The sequence below is a fragment of the Spermophilus citellus genome (assembly GCF_964194105.1).
Source record: "Spermophilus citellus genome assembly, chromosome: 2".
NCBI classification, from domain to species: Eukaryota; Metazoa; Chordata; class Mammalia; order Rodentia; family Sciuridae; genus Spermophilus; species Spermophilus citellus.
Window position 1 is genome coordinate 8,468,590 of NC_138183.1, and position 19,516 is coordinate 8,488,105.

The following is a 19,516-nucleotide window of genomic DNA, read 5'->3' on the forward strand; positions in this document are numbered from 1 at the left end:
TCCCCCAACAGAGGAAGGGATCTGAAAGGACATATCCCCTCTACTCCCAGTTCTGGGAGGTTCTCCCAGGCTCCCTGTGGGCCAAGGGCCTATAGTTCATCACATGCCCAATGTCCCCTGCAGGAGGAGCAACTGTCTCATCTCAGTACTACCCTTAGCTGCAAGTCCAGAACCCCCTCCTTCCCATGGTGGCTGCCCACCTCAGACTCAGGAGGCATGAGGGGCAGGAAAGGAGCTGGCATAAGGATTAGGCAGGGAGAGCATCTCCATTTGTTCTAATGAACGTCGTATGGTTAGTCTCAGTTGGTTAGGAGTAAAGGAGTAAGACATTTATTTTTACTTAATAAAAGTGGCAGGTTCTGCAGAGAGAGCATATGTTCTAACAATGAAGCAATGAGGATCTGAGTCTATACTGGGAGTGAGACCCTGCTCTGTGGCTTGGGCAAAACCTTTGACATTCTTAGGGCTCAATTTTCTACACAGTGGAGATGATAATCATCATAAGACCTTAAGGAAGAAATAAGTTTATAGAATGTCACCTCCTATGTAGCTTGGCACGTCCATAAATGTCACAGTAGACATGGCTGCTATTATCGCTTACTTACATTTTCAAAACCCAGATCTAAGAAAAGGTAATGAAGGGGTAAGAGTCCAGGTCACTAGCCTGTGTTCTTCAGGCTTCTCCCAGCTCTGCTGAGGAGCCTAGCACAGTGCCAGGTGCTCAGCAGGACCAGAACACATGTTTCGTTGAATGGGTGTCTTTTAATTCCAGGTTCTATTTATCTGGTACTTATCAGTAATGAGGTGTTCTGAATACAAATTGAAGTTGCATTTAGTCTAACAACCATAAGATGGTTGGTCTTGGGAAAAAAAAATTAAAAAGGAGAGACCCCTGTGTGTGGAGGGTGAGGTGGGCAGCCCTGTCCTGTGGGGCTCTGGCTGCTAGCAGGAGCCAGCAGCTGTCTCCAGCATGGCGGAGCTGGATGGCAGCTGTGAATACTTTCTTTCTTAAATGAAGCTCCTCTCTGTGTGTGCTGAATCACAGCATTCAAGGGGGGAGGGGGAATGGGGGGTGGGTGGGACAAGAGCATTTACTAAGTGGATCCCAGGCACGAGCTGTGTAGCTGAGGGCAGGGGCAGGAGGCTGGGTTGGGCCAACATTCAGGTGGTAAAGGAACGTGACTGGCCCAGTGATCTCTCTGACCCCTGTAGTGGGTGTTGGGGAGCCCCCAGATGAACACTCTGACCGCAGACCTCAGTAGGAGAGAGACTAGGCCCAAAATAGGCTGAGTGTCTGGGTGTCAGCTGGGATTCACCCCTTCCAGCAAGTCACGGCTCAAACATTCTGTTTACCAAATGTTCTGCACACACAGAAACCAGGGACGGTCTGGGCTCTGTTAAAGGGGGAAGAGGAGGGTCCCGGCGGCGTGGAAATCGAGGTGTCAGATGCTTCTCTGACAATCTGGGCAGGAGGTCCAATGCCCATGCTGTCCACAGTGAGCCTGGGGGAAGAGGAAAGGCAAGAGAGACTACCCCACCCGATGCAGCCCAGCCTGGCAGGTAGTGGAAACAGGGTGACGTCTGCAGGAGAATGCAGATCTGGGAAGGAGGACGCCACCTCAGCACGCTGTTGAGCTCGTGAGAGTAATCAGAACCAGCTGAGCGTGCAGCTCCGGCTGAAGACTGAAGACAGGGCTGCTCCTGCACGGGCTGCCAGGAGGAGGGCTTCCAGCAGCAGAAGCCCAGTCCGGCCCTGCATGCTGGATGGGCCTTGCCAACTGCCCTTCTCTCCCCTGGGGTGGGGCCGAGGGTGGGGTATGGGAGGAGGATGGTCTCCTGCTCCCCTGGGGCTTGGCTGCTCTCTCCACAGGCTCCTTCCCACCCCTCTGCAGAAGCTCAAGGGATGGAGTCAGAGCTGACTATGGGCCAGACAGCAGCAAAGCACCTGATTCACGCATGTCCGGAAGAGTCACAAGAACACCGGGAGGCTGGTGCTTCTTACCCCTGCTTTACAGAGGAGGACACTGGAACACCAAGAAGTGATGTGAATAAGAACACAGGGTGTCTGTGGTGGAGCCATGATTTAAACCAGAAGTCTGGTTCCAGAACCCACACTCCATACAAGGCTGATTGGCAGGATGACAATGATGATGATCATGACAATGAAGAAAAAATAAAGTACTTCCTGCAGGCAGGCACTTTGGACATCTTATGTCATTTAACTCCCATGCCAACCTACAGAATACAGGTGCTATTTTTATCCCTGATTTGGGAAGGAGGAAAGAGGGCCCATGTTTAGGCTCTATTCTCAGGGCCTTTGGGCTGGGAAGAGCAGGCCCAGACACAGTCCTGGTATCCTCTGCAGCACCCCTCCACTGTGCCACCAGACCCCTCATCTACTTGCCATCCCACCCACATGTGTCAGACTCTGGGCTGTGCACTGGAGCCCCCAGAGCACCCACCCAGATTGCTGGGGAGGAAAGAAGACCTATTGCTTCCTGGAAACCTAAAATTCCAACTGCCAAGCAAAAGCATGCCTAATCTGAACAGAGCTCCCAGGTGTTCCGCTGTTTCTTTGGTAGTTACTTCTCAAAGCCATTATCTTTTTTATGATCCTTTTCTTTCCCATTCTGTACCAGAGATGAGATGAAATCGGCCAAGTGAGTCCTGGTTCCTGTCCAGATTTCACATAGCTTAAACGCTGCAATTTCCCAGGGCCAGTGCCACACAGGCGAGAGCGAGGGCAAAGTGGCCAACTCCCAGGAAATGGCCAGAAAAAGCCAAACCACGCCTGCCTGCCTGCCTGCCTGCCACAGAGCCAGCATCTTCACACAAGACAGTTATCAGAAGCAGTTGTGGTTATTTTGGGGTCAAGCCAGACTCAAGGGTCCTTGTGTGAACTTGTTAGAACACAATGCAAATTTGTGAGCCCCACCCCAGACCTAGCTAATCTGAGGGTGGGACATAGAAAACTGAGTTTTTCACCAGACCCCAACTTAATTCTGAAGCCACCAAAGCTTGAGACCACTGCCCCGGGCTGGGCTGAAGTGTTGCACACAAGAGACCCAACATCTACCGAGCACCAACCATGTTTCAGGCACACAGCCTCTCAACCTAGGCTCTAGCCCTGGGCATAAACAGTACTCTGGTACAGATGAAGAAATAAGAGTCAAAAGTGTCCCTGGGCTGCCCTACCTCACACTGCTGGGAAGTCTGTCAGGGGTATGGACTTTGGGTCCAAACAGCCTCAGATCCAAGCCCTGGCTTTGTGGTTCCTGGCTGAGCAGAGCCATGTCGTCATCAAGATGGAAGGTGGTGGTGAGGACCTTTCCTGGGCAGTGCTGTCTTGAGGCTCATGAGAATCCACATGGAGGCCTCCCACTGGGCCAGGCCAGCGAGTGTGGGCCTGCAGCTGTCATGTAAGAGCAGAGGGATGGTAGGCCCCAAGGCCTTGGGCGATAGAGCTCAGGCACTTCATTCACAGGGGAGCCTTTTAGGCTAGGTTAGTGCTATTTACAAATAATGATCAGACTCCCTGGACGTTGGCTGGTGAGAAGCAGCAAATGAGAGGGAGAAGGAGGAGAGGCTGGGAGGGGAAGGTGTCCGCTAGGAAGAGTTGGAAAAGCAACAAGGAACACAGCTGCCTGGGGTTTATGGGGCTCCTGCAAGCAGCGCCCCTCCCCCACCCTGCAACCCTCAGTGAAGTCAGTCTGTTGTGCAGGCCTGAGTCACCCAGGAGAGGCCGACAGCGACGACAGCGTGAGCAGCCAGGGTTCACTGAGGCCAGTGCAAATGTGCATCTGTGTGTCCCTGTGGCTCTGTGTAAAAGGCTGAACAAGAACAGATACAAACTTTAAAACATTGCATATTTATAGAGAAAACCTTGTAGTTTTCCAGCCAATTAGTGGATTATCTGAATGACTTGCTTCCTGGGATCTGGGGAGCTGCCTTTTATTTATCACAGAGGAAGAATACCTAGAGGCTGAGATGACACTCCCTGTGAGCCAGAGTGCCCACCTTACCAATGACCCAGCATGTAACCCTGGACAATTAACGTAAGCCTCAGTTTCTGCATCCAGAAATTGGGTGTTATTTAGATATTATCCATTCCCCCAAAACTCATGTGTGAGACAATCCAAGATCATCCACAGATAAAATTATTAGAATATGAGAGTTGTCATTTAACCAGTGAATTAGTCCACTGATGGATTAATTGGTGGTAACCGTAGGCAGGTAGGGTGTGGCTGAAGTAAGTAGGTCACTGGGAGCATGGCTTTGGGGTTTACATTTTGTCCCTGGTGAGTGGAGCTGGCATGTGTACTCGCTCGCTCTCGGTCTCTCTCTCCCCATTTCTTGATTGCCATGTCCTGAGCTGCTTTCCTCCTCCATGTCCTTTGCACCATGATGTTCTGCCTCACCTTGGGCCCAGAGCAATGGGTCAGCCATCTATGGATGTAGACCTTTGAAACCGTGAGCCCCCAATAAACTTCTCCTCTGCATTGCTCTTATCAGGTCTTTTCATCACATCAATAAAAATGTTGACTAAAACACTGGGAAATAAAAACAGAACCCGCCTTATATGAGGTTAGGGATCAATAAGTACTCAGAAAATGTTAAGAGCTATTTTTTGGGGGGTGTCTGCACGTCTTTCTACAGCCTACATTCCAACGTGTTAAAAGGTCCCTTTCTTTGGTTAAGCAGGTTTCCTACACCGGCTGCAGATGAAGGGATTGAAGGACTATCAGTAGCGAGGCTAGAGGTAGTGGTGCTGGGAGAGTGACAGATATGACAAACCCAAGAGGAAGCTAAAGGAAAGTTCTCAAGAGAGAGAGGCAAAGTGACTGATTTTCAGAGGACCCGAAATAACAGGGCTCCAGACCACCAAAGGAAGAGAGCATGTGCTGAGTACCAACTCTATCCCAGATGCTACACTGGACATTAGCACTCACACCGACTCACTTATTCCTCCCCGACATCCTAGGAAGGGAACAGTGAGGAAATGGAGACTGGAGAATTCAGAAGTCACATAGTTAGTAAGTGGTGGAAGTGGAACTGGCAGCCGTCACTGGCAGATCCTATAACACAAAGACAGGGTTGCTCTGCAAGGAGAGACCTGCTCTCTTCCCACCCTCTTGTTTCCCACTGGTGCCTGCACCAGGCAGCCCTAACCCAAGCAAGGAAGCCCACTGAGCAGTCCTCATGGGCTGACCTCAGGGCACCAAAGAGCAATCTGGGCAGCAGGTGGAGAACACCCGCAGAGGGAAAGCCCATCCCTGCCCTTCAGGGCTTCAGGCCTCAGAGCTAGGACTTATCTGGCCCTGCCAGGGAGGGAGGAGGGTGGGCAAGGAGTAGTCCGGAGGCTGGTGGCCCTGAGGCAAGCCTCCTACACCAGTGCCCTTACTCCTTGCAGGCCCTGTGTGTAGTCCCTGGAGACCCCTACATCAGACCTGCAGTCAGAGCTCCCTGCAGCAGTCATTGGCTGGCACCAGCACCTCTGTCTGGTGACCGCCCCCTGCTCTCATTCCTAGAACTTCACTTTATCAGGCTTTTGCCAGAAGCCCTCGTTTATCTGCTTAGCTGCCTCCTTGGGTCCCAGAAAGGTCAACAAGGTCAGAAACAGCTTGGCTGCTTTCTGCCATGAGGCTTTTAGCAGGTATCTGTGTAGGGGGGTTGCAATCTGTTAGGGTTTGGATTTGAATGGTTTCCCAAAGGCTCATGTCTTGAAGGTTTTACTCTGATGCAGCAGTGTTCAGAACAGTGGGGCTATCTGGGACAAAGGTCCTGCCTGATCTAGACCAGGTTTCAGTAATGAGAGTATTTTAAAAATTTTATATTAGATGGGGATATTTTAGAAAACTTCTGTGAAATTTTTGTTATGAAGAAACAAAGAAAACCAGCCAACTACAATGGAGTCTCTACTCTCCATGGTCTTCAGTCTCCCCTCTTGGGATGGGCCCCAGCTCAGCTGCAGTAGAGGAGCATTAGGCCAAGGCAAAATGAGCATTCCTTAAAATCTTATTCTGAGGTATCATGAAAACCAGTTGACTGAAATCTCAGCAAATTGGTTTTGGGAAAATTGACCTGGTGTTCAGATGGGGCTTAATAATATTTGTTGACTAACAAACGGGTTTTTCAGGTGATGTCCACACTTGAGGAGAGGTGCTGGCCCGACTGTTCCCTGACACGTGGATGGAGAAATCAAGAGTGAAATGGATCATATGTGAGCTAACAACTGGCTCTCAGAGCTGCTTTGAACCTGAGCATGCGCCCTGTTCTGACATTTGGATCGGCTTATCTAGCAAGCATTTATCAGACAGACTCCTCAAAGAACTTTCTATGGTGCCTGGATATCCTTTGTGACACCAGACAGTAGCACTGCCTTGGAGACTTCACACAGACACAAGTCTCCTAACTTCCCACCAGGGTGACAGAACATGCAGCCCCTGCCCAGCAAGGAGCAGCAAGTCACAGGACCTGACACACGCCTCCAGGACAGGAGGGTCCAGCTGGCTGACTCTCAGCTCAGAGGCGGCTGTTTTGTTACATCTGGTGGATGGATGCCTTTGGCAGTGTGCAGGCTTCCTGATGCTTGGACACTCCCCCAGGCCTTTCCAAGACCAGCTGACCAGGGAGGGAGGAATTGCCTTTTTTTTCCTCTACCATGGGCCAACTTAACTGGAGCTTTGATGACTAAAACAGTCACACTTCTTCAAATCTGACAAATAAGTCCTCAACTGTAAAATGCGTCATATTCTATCAGAGAAAAAAAGGGCTGTAAACTAGACTATGACATGCCATCAACTGGAAGATGCATCATGTTCTGAACACAAGAAAAAGTATGTTAGAATTGAAGAAATACAACTTGTTTTCAGGACAACTGCGTTCCTCCTAGCTTGATGTAGGGTTTAATTTCAGTCCCCTCACTTCCTACCTGTGTGGCTCAGTGCCAGCAGCTTCAATTTGCTAAACCTCAGTCTCTTGCTAGAATAGAATCCTAACACTCCCTCACAGAGTCCTGAGAGATGTGTTAGTCAGTTTTCCAGCACTGTGACAAAATACCTGAGGTAATCCACTTATAAGGAATAAAGATTTATTTTGGCTCATAGCTTCAGAGGTTTCAGTTCATGGTTTCTTGGCCCTGTTGCTTTGTGCCTGTGGTGAAGCACACATGGTGGGAACATGCGGCAGAGGAGGTTTGTTCATCTCATGGTGGACAGGAAGAAAAAGGAGAAGAAGAGGAAAGGCTGGGTCCCTTTGAGGGCATGCCACCAATGACCTAACTTCATTCCATAGGCTCCACCTCAAGGGTACACTTCTGAAAGCAGCACCCCAGGCCTTCAGCACATGTGCCTTGGGAGGATATTTAAGATCTAAACTATAACAAGAGGAAGAAATAAACTGATATCTATTAAAAGTAGAGCTGGATGCTCTAACAAGGTGTGTGAGGACAGCACAACTCTTTCATCTTCTAATGACCAGGTGGGTACTTGAAAAGAAGCAACCTGGGGCCTCTTGGGCTGATATTTCCCAACAGAATATGACCAAGAGCAGAGAGGGCAGATCCTGGATGAGGAGCCAGCAGCCATCTGACTAGCTTACAGTGCCACCACCAGCAGCAGAACAGGGCTGGGTGAGAAGACAAATTTACCTGGGATGTGGGAAGTCCCAGGTCCTGACATGAAGAAGCGGGCTCGACTGACCTAACCCCTGACCAGTAGCAATCTGATACTCTGGACAACTCAAAGAAAACAAGTCTCAGAAGCATCAGAGAAGAACCAAAATCAGAGATGCTGGAGGGAACAGGTCCTCGAAAAAGGGGAAGCAATGCAGGGCACTTCTGGGACATGGAGATGCACAGGAGAGCAGAACTGAAGTAGAGAGCAGCAGTCACTGTCTGGGAAGAGGACAAAGAGAACAGACTTCAAAAATCCCAGAAAGGGAAAGATACCAGAAAGGAGAGCGCTACAGAAGGGGACACCTCCCAATTACTACACAGATTCCCCTCAAAGTTTTAGCTAGCACCGAAATTGTACACATGTGGACAGACTCTAAGGACCAAAGCAGTAGTGGGGAGGAAGAGATTCCAACAATGTCCTGGAAGACAGAGTTTGGAGTTCAAGTCCTGCCACGTTAAAGGAGCTCAGCAAATATGTGAGGCTTTTTATTTGGTTCCAGAAATGCCATGTCTTACAAGTAAGCCCAAGGTGAAAGGTATGCCCTCAGGCTGTGGACAAAACCAAAATGAAACTACCCAAACAAAGCTTAAAAACCAAGCCTCCACACACCAAGCAGCTTCACTCCCTGCTAGAAAAACACAACAGAGGAAGAAAATCAGATACAGAGTCTCTTTGATGTACTGCATATCTAGTGTCTACTATACAATAAAAAATTATAGTTACATGAGGAAAGGAGAATGTGACACACAATCAAGAGAATAAAAAAAAAAAAAAACACCAGTCAATAAAGTTGAACTTATGCCCCACACCTAAATGCTGGAATTAGTAGATAAGGACTTTAAAATGTCATTATAAATATGCATTGGATTTTAGGAAAAATGAAGGACATAATTAGTGAGCAGATAGGGAAGAGTGAAAGAGAAATGGGAACTATAAAAATCATTCAAATGGAAATCCTAGAATCAAAAACTGCAGTACCTGATAGAAAATGCTTTGGATGAAATTAATAGATTAGATACTATACAAGAAAGGGTTGGAAAACTTGGGGACAGGTAACTGAAATGACCCAAATTGAACCACAAGAAAAGAATGGGTATAAATAAATAGATGCAGTTTCAGTGACCTGTGGAATGACAAGTATGTAAACAGAGTTCAAGAACGAGTGGGGAGCTGAAGCATAAAAAATATTTAAGGAATAATGACCCTGAATTTCCCTGACATCCTCAGATTTAGTGGGGGAAAAAAAATCAGCTAGGCATGGTGACACATGCCTGTAATCCCAGAAACTCAGGAGGCTGAGGCAGGGGGATTACAAATTCAAAGCCAGCCTCAGCAATTTAGTGAAGCCCTAAGCAACTCAGTGAGATCCTGTCACTAAACAAAATATAAAAAAGGGCTGAGGATATGGCTCAGTGGTTGATTGCCCCTGGGTTCAACCCCTGGTACCAAAACCAAAACTAAAACCAAACAAAAACAACAAAACAAAAAACCACCCAATCCATTGTTTCAAGAAGCTCATTGAACCCCATATAGAATAAATATGAAGAAAATCATACTTAGTCACATCATAGTCAAACTGCTAAAAAATCAAAGATTAGGGGGGAAATCTTGAAAGAAGCCAAAAGACCCTTTATGTTTACAGGAACAACACAAAGGAAGGCAGATGACTTATCAGAAGCAACACAGGCCAGAAGATAATAGAAATATTTAAAATGTGTTCAGGGGGCTGGGTTCACATTTGGAAATTTAAAACTGGGTAGGAATCTGAGGTTGCAAGATAGCAAGTCAGAGTTCCAAGCCTCCCTCCCTCCATCACACGCCAAGCGTGGACCCCACACACCCCTGCCACATACACAGTACCTTAGTAGATGACTTGATTTGTTGCGGTCAGAAAGGTGATAAGACATGAAAGCATTTGTACAAATTGTGGCACATACATGAAGAGTCTCCGTATTCTCCACCATATAAACATCACGTTTTTCATCTTGATGAAAACTACAAGGAAAATGAAGAGTCCTTTCTCCTCGATGTTTTTGTCACATGATGTTTCTATCCAAGAGAATCCTCCACCTGGAGGAGGTGAGGGATTCTGAGCTCCGTGAGTCAAGCAGAAGTTTGATAGAGATGATGGGTGACATGGGAGGGCAGGGAGAAGGGGATGGCAGCCCGTGCTTCCTGGGCTCTAGCAGATGCTGGAGTCCAGGTGCAGTGTCATCGAGCCTTATCTTATTCAATTCTCACATTCACCTGAGCAGTAAGTATTGTCAGCTCCACTTTAGAAACAAAGAAACAAAGTTTCAGAGAGAATAAGAAAGTTGCCCAGAGTAGTAGGAGGGTCAGGATCTGTGCCCAGATCTGCCAGACTCAGGTCACAGCTTTTCACCCTCCCCAGTCGGCTGGTCCTTAGTTCTGTCCCCCACCCTGGGTTGTACAACAGGAGAGTCCTGTGTGGTCTGCACTTGTTCCTGTCCTTGAGGTACTCACAGTGAAGGAAGCAATAAAGAATTATTAAAGGAAGTCACTGAGCTATGCATCAGCCAGAGTGTGTGACACTATTGTGTCATCTCTCATTTAATCTTTACAACAGCTCTGTGAAGCAGATCCTTGTATTATCCACATGTTATGATGAGGAAAGTGAAGCTCAGAGCTATGAGTGGCAGAACTGGAATAGGCTCCAGAGCTCAAGCTCCCCAGCAGGACCCCTGGCTGCCTTGAACCACCAAAAGGGCAGAGGTTGTGCAAAGACGGGCAGGGGAAGGCCAACCTGATGCTCCCCCCTCACTTAATGGGATCCTAGGGACTTCAAATTGGGAAAAGAGAATTACTGTAGTGATCAAGGAAGGGACTGGGGCAGAGTGGGACAATCAGCCTTCAATCACCTCCTGCCAGGATGGCCACAACCACTGCCACCAGCTCTCGATGGCTATAGTCTATGGCTCCCATCAGTCCAGTCTCCACTCAACAACTAATGTGGCCTTTTACAAATACAAGCAGCCTTGACACTGTCTTGCTCAAAACCTTTTGGTGGCTTCCTGGGATTAAGTCCCACCTGTCTCTTAGGGTCTCAACTCTCTGCAGCCTGGGTATCTGCTCCAGTTCCTGCTGTGGTGGGAGACTTACCCAGACCCAGCAAGCTGGAGCCACCCTGCCTCACAGCCATGGGCTCTGTGGGCCAGGAACAGGGATCTGGAAGGCGGGAATGGCTCAGTTCTGCTTCCTGATGTCGAAGCCCAAGAATGAAGACTCCATAGCTGGGGTGGCCCCATGGCCAGGGGCTGGAATCAACTGGAAGCTTCTTTCTTCACATGCCTGGAGCTGCCTATCAAGTACATGGCCTCTGCACAGTGGCTTCTGTAAAGCTCAGGCTCCTCTCTCATTTGGCCTTGCAAGCCAGGTAGAGTCACTCCCACTGTGTTATGCTGGGACAAGTTCACAAAGATACTCAGATTCAAGGAGGTGGTGCATGGACACCAGAGTTCCACTAGTCACAGCTGATAACACTGAGGCTAGACAGGGCCACAGAGAGGCTCAGAGTGTTGAGTCTCCTTGGGTCCTGGGAGATGATGTTGGGCTGCCTCTGAAGAAGCAATCTGCCATAGGCTCTTTACACATCCTCTCTGCCCAGACCCTTCTTTCTCCACCAGGTCACCTGCTAGTTCTGAGCATCACTTCCTCATAGAGCCCTGATTGCCCCACTCAGGCTCAGCCAGGTCTACTGGTGAGATCTGCCCTCAGTGCCCGGCACCTCTGTGCACAGAGTCTGCCTCCCAGCCTGACTGCTGTTCAGAGGACAGGGACCTTGGTCAAGAGCAGGTTCCCAACAAACTCTTCCTGGGAGAACTGGGAGGGAAGAAAGAGAGGGTGAAAGAGGGAAAGACAGACACACCAAACTTTCAGTGTTTATCTTGGGCTGCAGAATATGGGTCCCTTATCCTGCCAAGGGCACAGCTTGAGGAGAACTCAGCTCCTTCCCATGTACGTCTGCTGACCTCAAGCCCCAGCCCACCATGCTCCCCATGGCCCCTCAGGAGCTCTCCAGGCCCTCTGGGGAATCCAGAGTGGGCTGGCATTTTCACCCCACAGCAGAGCAAGGGAGTATTTCTGACCAACAGTCTAATCTAGCTCTCTAACGTGGTGGCCTGCAAAGATGGGGTTCTCTTCTAAGAAGGGAAGGGACTGACAGATGGAAAAGGGGGACAGCTTCAGAGGCTGGGGAGAGGCTAAGAAGGAAAGTTGCATCCCTGCAGAGGTGAGTGGAAGTCCTAAATGGGCCTCAGTGGCCCTTCTGCCCAGGGGCCAGGAACACAATCCAGGGTGCCTTGAGGTGGGGAGAGTTCCACTGAAGTTTTCACCACCACCATCACTAAAACTTTAAGGAGGAAAAAAGAGCCACTGCCAACACTGCCCACCCTGCAGTCCAAACAAAGGGTGAACTACACTCTCGGGTGTCTCGGGGGTTTGCCTTCCTCTCCCTCTTGGACAGGGCACATAGCAGCAGGCCTGGCCCTCCTTCCTCTGACCCTGCCTCCCCACTGACCAGCCTGACAGGGCATCAGGTCTGGAGGATGCTTGATTCATGGGGTCAGGTGCCATCTACTCTCTCCTGCTCTGATCCTATGAATGTTCAGATTCCACCTAAGGTGGCAGATTCTGCTCCGAGATCTCAAGTGGGACTCCAACAGTTCTTCCTAGAAGAGTCCCACTAGTCACAGCTGATAACACTGAGGCCAGACAGGGACACAGAGAGGCTCAGAGTGCAAGATCTGGCTGGCCCATCCTTTGGAACGCTTGCCTCAGCCCTGGGAGATAGATTACTAGAGGTATCTGCCTAATTTACTGCTGCAGGTAAGGGACATTGGAAAGGTGACTCAGGTGGAAAGTGAGTTCTTCTCTGGCCCCACCCCTAGTGGGTGGTCCTAAGTTGCTGCCTCCTGCTAACCTCCAGAAGCAGGGACACAGTGGTGGCTTCTATAGGGATGGCCTTGGGCTCCCTTCCCCAGGGTTTGGAGAGCAGTTCAAGCGAGGCCTCCAAAATGGGAGCTGACAAAGGGAGGCTACAGAGCTGGGCGGCGCCCTGGACTGGGGCTCTGTAGGCAGTGCATGGGGCGGGAGTTGTCAGGGAGGGCTGCTCCCTGGGCTTGCAGGGCAGCGATCTGAGCCCATTACCTGAGTCAACTGGGAAGCGCTCTGCCTCTGCAGGACGCCCCCGGAGCTGCCTGGCTCTGGGGAGCAGCGGGCCAGGGAGCAGAGCTGGCCCGCCAGCCCGTGTGGAGGAAGGAGGGGGCCGCTGAGGCCGCCAAAGTGGGCGGGCAGGGAGGGGCTGGACCAGCTGGGGCCAGAGCTAGTGTGACATCACCGGGCGGCCCGCCCCTGTCTGGGCTGAGGGGAGGCCCGGAGCCTTTCTGGGGCCTGGGGGATCCTCTTGCACTGGTGGGTGGAGAGAAGTGCCTGCAGCCAACCAGGGTCAGGCTGTGCTCACAATTTCCTCCAGCGGCATGTAAAGCCTCCACAAAGGAGTTGGGAGTTCAAATGAGGCTGCTGCAGTCGGCCTGAGGATGGACCCCAAGCCCTGAGCGGCACTGCCCAAGGCCAGACCTGCAGAGCATGGCACCAAGGTGGCCGCCTGCCCCGCGGTGAGGGAAAGCAGGTTGTGATCAGCCCTGGGGCACCCCGCTAGCCCCCGCCCCATCCCCGTTGGAGCCGGCTGCAAGTCAGAGCCAACAGAGGCCAGTGAGCAGGGCTGCCGGGCCGCCAGCTCGGCCTGACTTGGGACCTCTCCTGGAGGCCATGGACAAGCTGCCCCGCTGACGCCACAGTGCAGCATGTGAGGAGCGGCCCCAGGAGCCACACAGGAGGGAAGAGGTAAGGGGCCAGCTGCCAGGTCTGTGGCAGCAAGGGGCAGCAAGGCAGCAGCTGGCCCCGGGGCTGGGGGCTCAGACCCTGACCCTTCCACCAGGGAGTGTGTGCAGCTGGACCCAACAGGGATCACTCCCTTCTTTTACTTGGAGCCAACCAGGCATCTGCCTGGGCAGGACTGTGGACATGGGCAGGGGTGGTGCTTGGGGTGCAAGATCACAGGTCAGGACGTTGAGGGCTTCATCAGTGAGCCCCACTCTCCTCCTTCAGACAAAGGGCCTGTGGGGTGAGAGCAGGCGGCTCCTGGGATGGGGCCACAGCCGGGATATGTGCTGTGCGGGTAGGTGTGTGCCTGAGGGGGCAGTGCACAGACAGCTGCAGACAGCAGGGTAGCGGGACTTGGCGAGGCGTCCTTAGGCTTTGGGCTCCTGCACACCCAGGCTAGAGAATATGCCAAGGCAGAAGCAAAAGCAAATGCAGTCCAGAGGTAGACCAGGGCCTTGCTTAGAAAGTTCCCTGGAGCCCAGCAGCCTGCTCACATCCATCCAACTGGTGAGGACAGCAGCAGAAGTGTCCTGTGCTGGATGGGATGCCTGTCACCCATGGGTTTCTGCCACTGGGACTGGGGCAAAGTGCTGCCCTGATCTTCCCTCCATGCCCTAGGACATCAGACCCCTCCAAGCACCCAGTGTCCCCCAGGTCTTGAACTTGCTGAATGCAGCCAAGAAATAGGGGACGATGGGCTTCCCTGGCAGCTCAGCAGGGGGACATTGCAGGCGTCACATACCAAGTCCCTTGAAAGTTCTCAGCATTAGATAACATTTCCAAACAGAAATTCTTCACTGATCCTTCCCTTCTCCCTCTGTGATATGTGTGTCATGGGTCAGCTGTTGCCTCTGCTGTGGGATTATGAGAGCTCCCAGAGGCCAGTTTGGTTACTCAGAAAAGGATCTCTTTTCACCAGAGCTCTGAGGAAAGTTGAGAGCGCCACTTCCTAGGTCGGCCAAATGCTCCCCACGTGGATTTTCCAAGTGCAGGCAGAGTAGGGTAGAGCTCTTGAGCTGGCTTCAAGTCCAGGCTCTTCTACTTACTAGCCAAGTGGCTCTGGCAGAATGGTTAGCCTTTCTAAATCTCAGTTTTCTGTGAAATGTGAGCATAACAATGCCCGTCTCAGCAGCAGCTGAGCCAAGTGCTTCCCAATGCACAGAATCCTTACAATCTCCCTACAGTGCAGACACGATCACATATCCCCATCTTATAGGTGAGGAAACTGAGGTGGGGGTGGAGTGCAAGGCTATGGGGCTAGTCAGTGCCAGCCCCGGGACTCGAGTCCGGTGATGTAACTCCAGATGCACTGAGCTACATTCCCCTGCTCTCCAGGAGCACATGTGACCTGGTGTGTGGCAAAATCCTTAGAAAACATCAGTCACTGGTTATCATGAGCCATGATAATCAGAATTGCACAGAGGGGACAGCAGGGACTCAAATTACTTCCCTGCTAAAGTTTTTAGGAAATCCCAGAAGGCAGAGCCAGTGCTGCAGCCACTACTACCCACATGGGGACCTTCCAGGAGCCCAAGGGGCTTTATGTCTGGAGTCACCTGCAGCATGTCTGCATTCTGGAAGTCCACACCAAGGAGTTGTGCAGACACATGGATCCAAGCATGTGAACCTCATAGGCAGAGCACCCCACCTTTCCCACCTGTCCATGGGCACCACTGCTCTGCTCTTTTGCATCCCTGCTAGAATCTCAGAGAAAATAAAACTTCCTCAATGATGCAGGAGGACCAGAGGCCAGGACTGTCCTAGAGTCACAGAGGAAGAGGCACGGAGTGGCCACCAGCAAGGCTGGCCACGGTGGTGAATCTTGTGCCACAGAACACTGGTGCATTTAATTCCAGGAGAGCACCTTCTGTCCTCTAGCCCCAATAGGCTCCCTGAGCTCTCGGAGGCATTTTGAAAGCTGCTGTGAAATATGTGCTTCTCTAGCACAGGCCTCTGTGGCTGCTGAAGCCACATTTTCCCTGCTGCAGCTGGGAGGCCTGGCGTGGTGGCTCATGGTCTTCTCTGGACAGCTCAGGCTGAGCAGAGGCTCTGATTAACTTCATGGCCTGGTTAACGGGTCTCAGTGGAAGAGACACAAACATGTAAAGCACATGGTCCAGAGGGCTCCACACGGCACTGCTGCAAGCTCATGGGTGGAGGAAGGAGCCCATCATGGTTAAGAAAAGCTCCCACTGGGCTAAGTGAGGAGCACATTTTGTCCCACTTCATTATCACCACAACCCTCAGCGGCAGGTTCTAAGGTTAGCATCCTATTTTATGGATGAGAAAACTAAGGCTCAGAGAGGTTAATTTGCCCAAGGTTACACACTTAATTGATTTCTGTGGGACCTGGATCCAGGACTGTCAGTCTACAAAGCCCATGTCTTCTTCCTCCACATGCCACTGTCTTGAGTAAGGTTCTTCAACTTCTTTTGTCCTGATACTGTCGCTGGGTCCCTGTCCCATGCCCCCAGCAGCCAAGTCTGCTTTTACTGTCCTATGGAATGCTGCACTACCCACTCTGAGAGCCTCACGCTCATCCGGCCTCATCACATGGCTTGCTATCCACAGAAGCCCACCTTGGAGGCAGCGGAGCAGGAGTGTTACGTCTCTTCCTGGTATCACGTACCAGCAGCTGCACACCACCCCTGCTGTACCACGGCCAGTACACGGTGGATCTGGGATATTAAACACCTGCATGCCTGGGTGAGCCATGGCACTGGCTCCCATCAGAACTCAGCTCTAGCACGTGGGGGTGGGGCCTCAGAGAAATGTTCATCTACTTGACTGAGGTACCACAGAGCATCTTCTGCATCCTCCTTTGCAGACTCCCTTAGGACTGCAGATTCTGTGCTCAGATCCTCACTGTTTGTACTGGGCCACACTTGAGCAATCCCTGAGCTGACATCTGAGAGATGGCATCTGGTAGCTACAATAGAACAAACAACAGACAGAAGCCCCACCCAAGGCAGGTACATTCAGCCTCTGGCCTCTCTCTGAATCACAACCCATTTAATCTGGAATGTTCTCAATTGACAACAGACAGATGGGGGTGCGGCCCTGCTGTGTGGAGCCCAGAGCCCAGCAAGATGAGGCAGGTAGACAGTAAATATTTATACCAACACACAGTGGTGTAAGAGTCCTAAAGAGGGGGCCCATGGGGCTCAGAGGGTTCTCAAGGTGGGTGGTGCTGCCCCATTTTACAGAAGCAGAAATTGAGGCTCAGGAGCACCGTGCCTCTCTCATGGTCTCACCAGTGGGCCAAAGGGCAAAGATGCAAACCCAATCTGTGCTCATCCCAGCCCAGCCCACTACCATCCTGCACAATCATGCGGCAGAAAGCCCCAGAAAGAATCAATTCACTGAATAGCGCATTTTTTTCCAGTGTATTTATATAAAACACCCCAAATAGAAGGGTTATTCAGCTGTGGGCAGCTTGAAGTTTGTGGTGATAGATAGGTCACGCCAGAAACCTCATTTGGGGGCAGTTTCTATGACAAAACTATATTCCCTCACGTGGACTGAATCTTAGGACTGCTTTAATAACAGCTTTGGGGGGGAGGGTGGCGGTTATAATTCTACAGTGTCCTGTTCCATGTACATATCAATTGTGAGACACATTCTGATCACAGGAATGTTAAAATGTTGGGTGGGGGAGCCAGCCTCTGACAATCCAGCTATTGTGTCAGGTCCTTTCTCTGGCGACATCAGCCTGTCCTGGGGCCAGCAGGCCCAGAGCCTCAGCCCCCTCTGCTGCCCGGTCCTCCCACAAGCAAGCCAAGACTACCACAGAAAAGCCCAGATCAATCCTCTTTTCTGCCAGAGATGCCCAAGAACATGTCTGGCTCTGGAATGCCCAAAGCCCCACCTCAGGTGGTCCCAATCCACCCTCCCCCAGGGAAGGTCCTATCTGCCTTAACTATTGCCGAACTTACGAAACCGCCCCTGAGCCAGGCAGAGAGGAGATCTGTATAACAGACAACCAGTGGAACCACGGAGCAAACCCCAGACCCAGGTCTCAAGCAAACAAGCCTTCCACCCAGCTGTACAACAGGCCTCCCTAATGTCCAGCCAGTGTCTTTTCTGGGGTACCTCTCCTTCCCTGAGGCCCCAGCCTAAGTGGATCATGGGCCCCTGAGCCGACCTATCTGGGTGTTATCATCTTCTTTAGGAATGCTTGAGGCTGTGGGCCCCTTGAGGGCAGGGACCTCTCCTGCCTTTTTCCTGCTGTATCTATAGCCCATGGTATAGAAGCTGGCCGGGGAAATACTCGGAATGAATGAAATCCTAGAATTCCTATTCAGTGGCCTGGGTGCCATCCTGTGCACTGGGCATTCAGAAGGTAATATACCTCTGAGTCTGCATCCAAGCTCACCATGATTTTAAGAAGTTCACAGGTGGCCAGATGGGTGCATTCTGTGACCTGTATACTGGATTGGAGGAGGCCAGGGCCACTTTTGCAAACTGGAGGAAGGTGGTGACCTCACTTCAAATGGATGTCTTCACAGAGAAATGGCCTCGTGAGGTCACCTGAAAGGAAGACAGGCCCGCATCAGGTGAAGCAGTGGGTGAAGTGCTTAAGGCAGAAAGCAGGGCACATGCTAAGGCCAGGAGCTGGCAGCTGGGCTCTGTTTGGAAGTAGGATGCTGAAGCGACCCTCATTGAGTTTTGGAAAGGTGGCCCTGAATGTGCAGGCAGTGTGGACAGCCATGGAGAGAGCGCCCAAAGGCAGGGAGCCAGCTAGAACTGTGTGGGCAAAAAGCTGACTCCAAGCCCAGCTCCACCCCTTGGCAGCTCTGTGGTCCTGGGCAAGTGACCGTGAACCTTGCCTCTGTGTGCTCATCTGTGAAATGGGGATAACCACAGCCCCTGCCTTGCAGAGGGATCAATGAAATAGACCCAAAAAGAGCTCGCTCCAGTGCTCAAGGAACAAATCCATTCTGACAGGCCAAGGTGGCCCTGGTGGCCCTGGTACCCAGAAAAGCAGCTGCAGGCAAAGCCTGGATTCCCCAAGAAGCCACCCTGGGGTAGTGCTATCCAGCCCTGACTTCTCCCTCTTGTCTGAGGCTCCCCCAGTTCCAGGGCTCCAGAGCACATAGGCATTACCGGAAATGTAGCAGCCAGGACTCTTAAATGGCTTCTGCAGACTCCCTGCCTCGGCTCTGCTGGCCATGGCTCTTGGCACAGAGGGTTCAGTGCGTGGACTTTAGGGGAATCTCAAAATGGTTCCCAAAAAATAACAGCAGTATCCTTGGCCCCCTGGCAAAGGCAACCAGCCTAACCACATCCCCTCCTGCCCTATGATCTCACAGTGTGACCACATCCCGCCTCCATGCGCTCAGTCCTTCCCTAGAGACAGCAGCTCACCCGTGCCAGGAGCACAAGAGCCCAGGGCATCAGGCAAAACTGTCCCCACCCCCTATTACTCCTCTAAGCACATCTGGAGGGTTTCTGATCCTGGGCTATCTGGCTTACTCCTGTGTTCCTATCTCCTGTGACAGGGCTGGATCCAGGTTGCTGCAGTCTATAATGGCGGGCTGGCTAGGAAGGCTAAATGGATGGGTGATGGAAGGCTGGACAGGAGACAAATGGTGCATTTGCAGGTCTTGTGAGAGCTGAGCTGGTAGGGCTTAGGAACTGGCTGTAGCCTCCCTGGAAGCCTACACAGCCTTCTGGCGGCAGATGATTCACAGGGTCCCAGGCTGGGAGGCACGGCAGTTGAAGATCTGGTTATTCCCTCCCTGGCCTCCAGGCTGGGGGTGAATCATGGAGGACAAATGATGCACAGTCCCTTTTCCAGGTTTTCCAAGGTGAGGCTGCCACTGCTCATCCTAGATGCCCATTCTGGGGTCTCACCACTTGTAAGATCAAGAAGCTCTTTCTAACATCCAACAAAACCCCACCTGTGCTGATCCGAATGCCATTTCTACTCATCCAGG

General features: G+C 51.4%; 2 protein-coding genes across 8 annotated transcripts in view; one reads left to right on the plus strand and one right to left on the minus strand.

The window, feature by feature from the left end:
- The window catches only part of RALGPS1 (Ral GEF with PH domain and SH3 binding motif 1), a 271,882-nt gene that overhangs the window by 69,073 nt on the left and 183,293 nt on the right, over positions 1-19,516 (minus strand). The window lies entirely within an intron of this gene.
- ANGPTL2 (angiopoietin like 2) overlaps positions 13,060-19,516 on the plus strand; it is a 34,232-nt gene continuing 27,775 nt past the window's right edge. The window contains exon 1 of one of the 2 annotated variants that reach the window (XM_081281974.1): positions 13,060-13,309. The gene's annotated coding sequence lies outside the window, so the exon portion shown is untranslated. Of the gene's footprint in view, positions 13,539-19,516 lie in introns of both variants that reach the window. The other variant, XM_081281973.1, reaches the window with a different exon arrangement.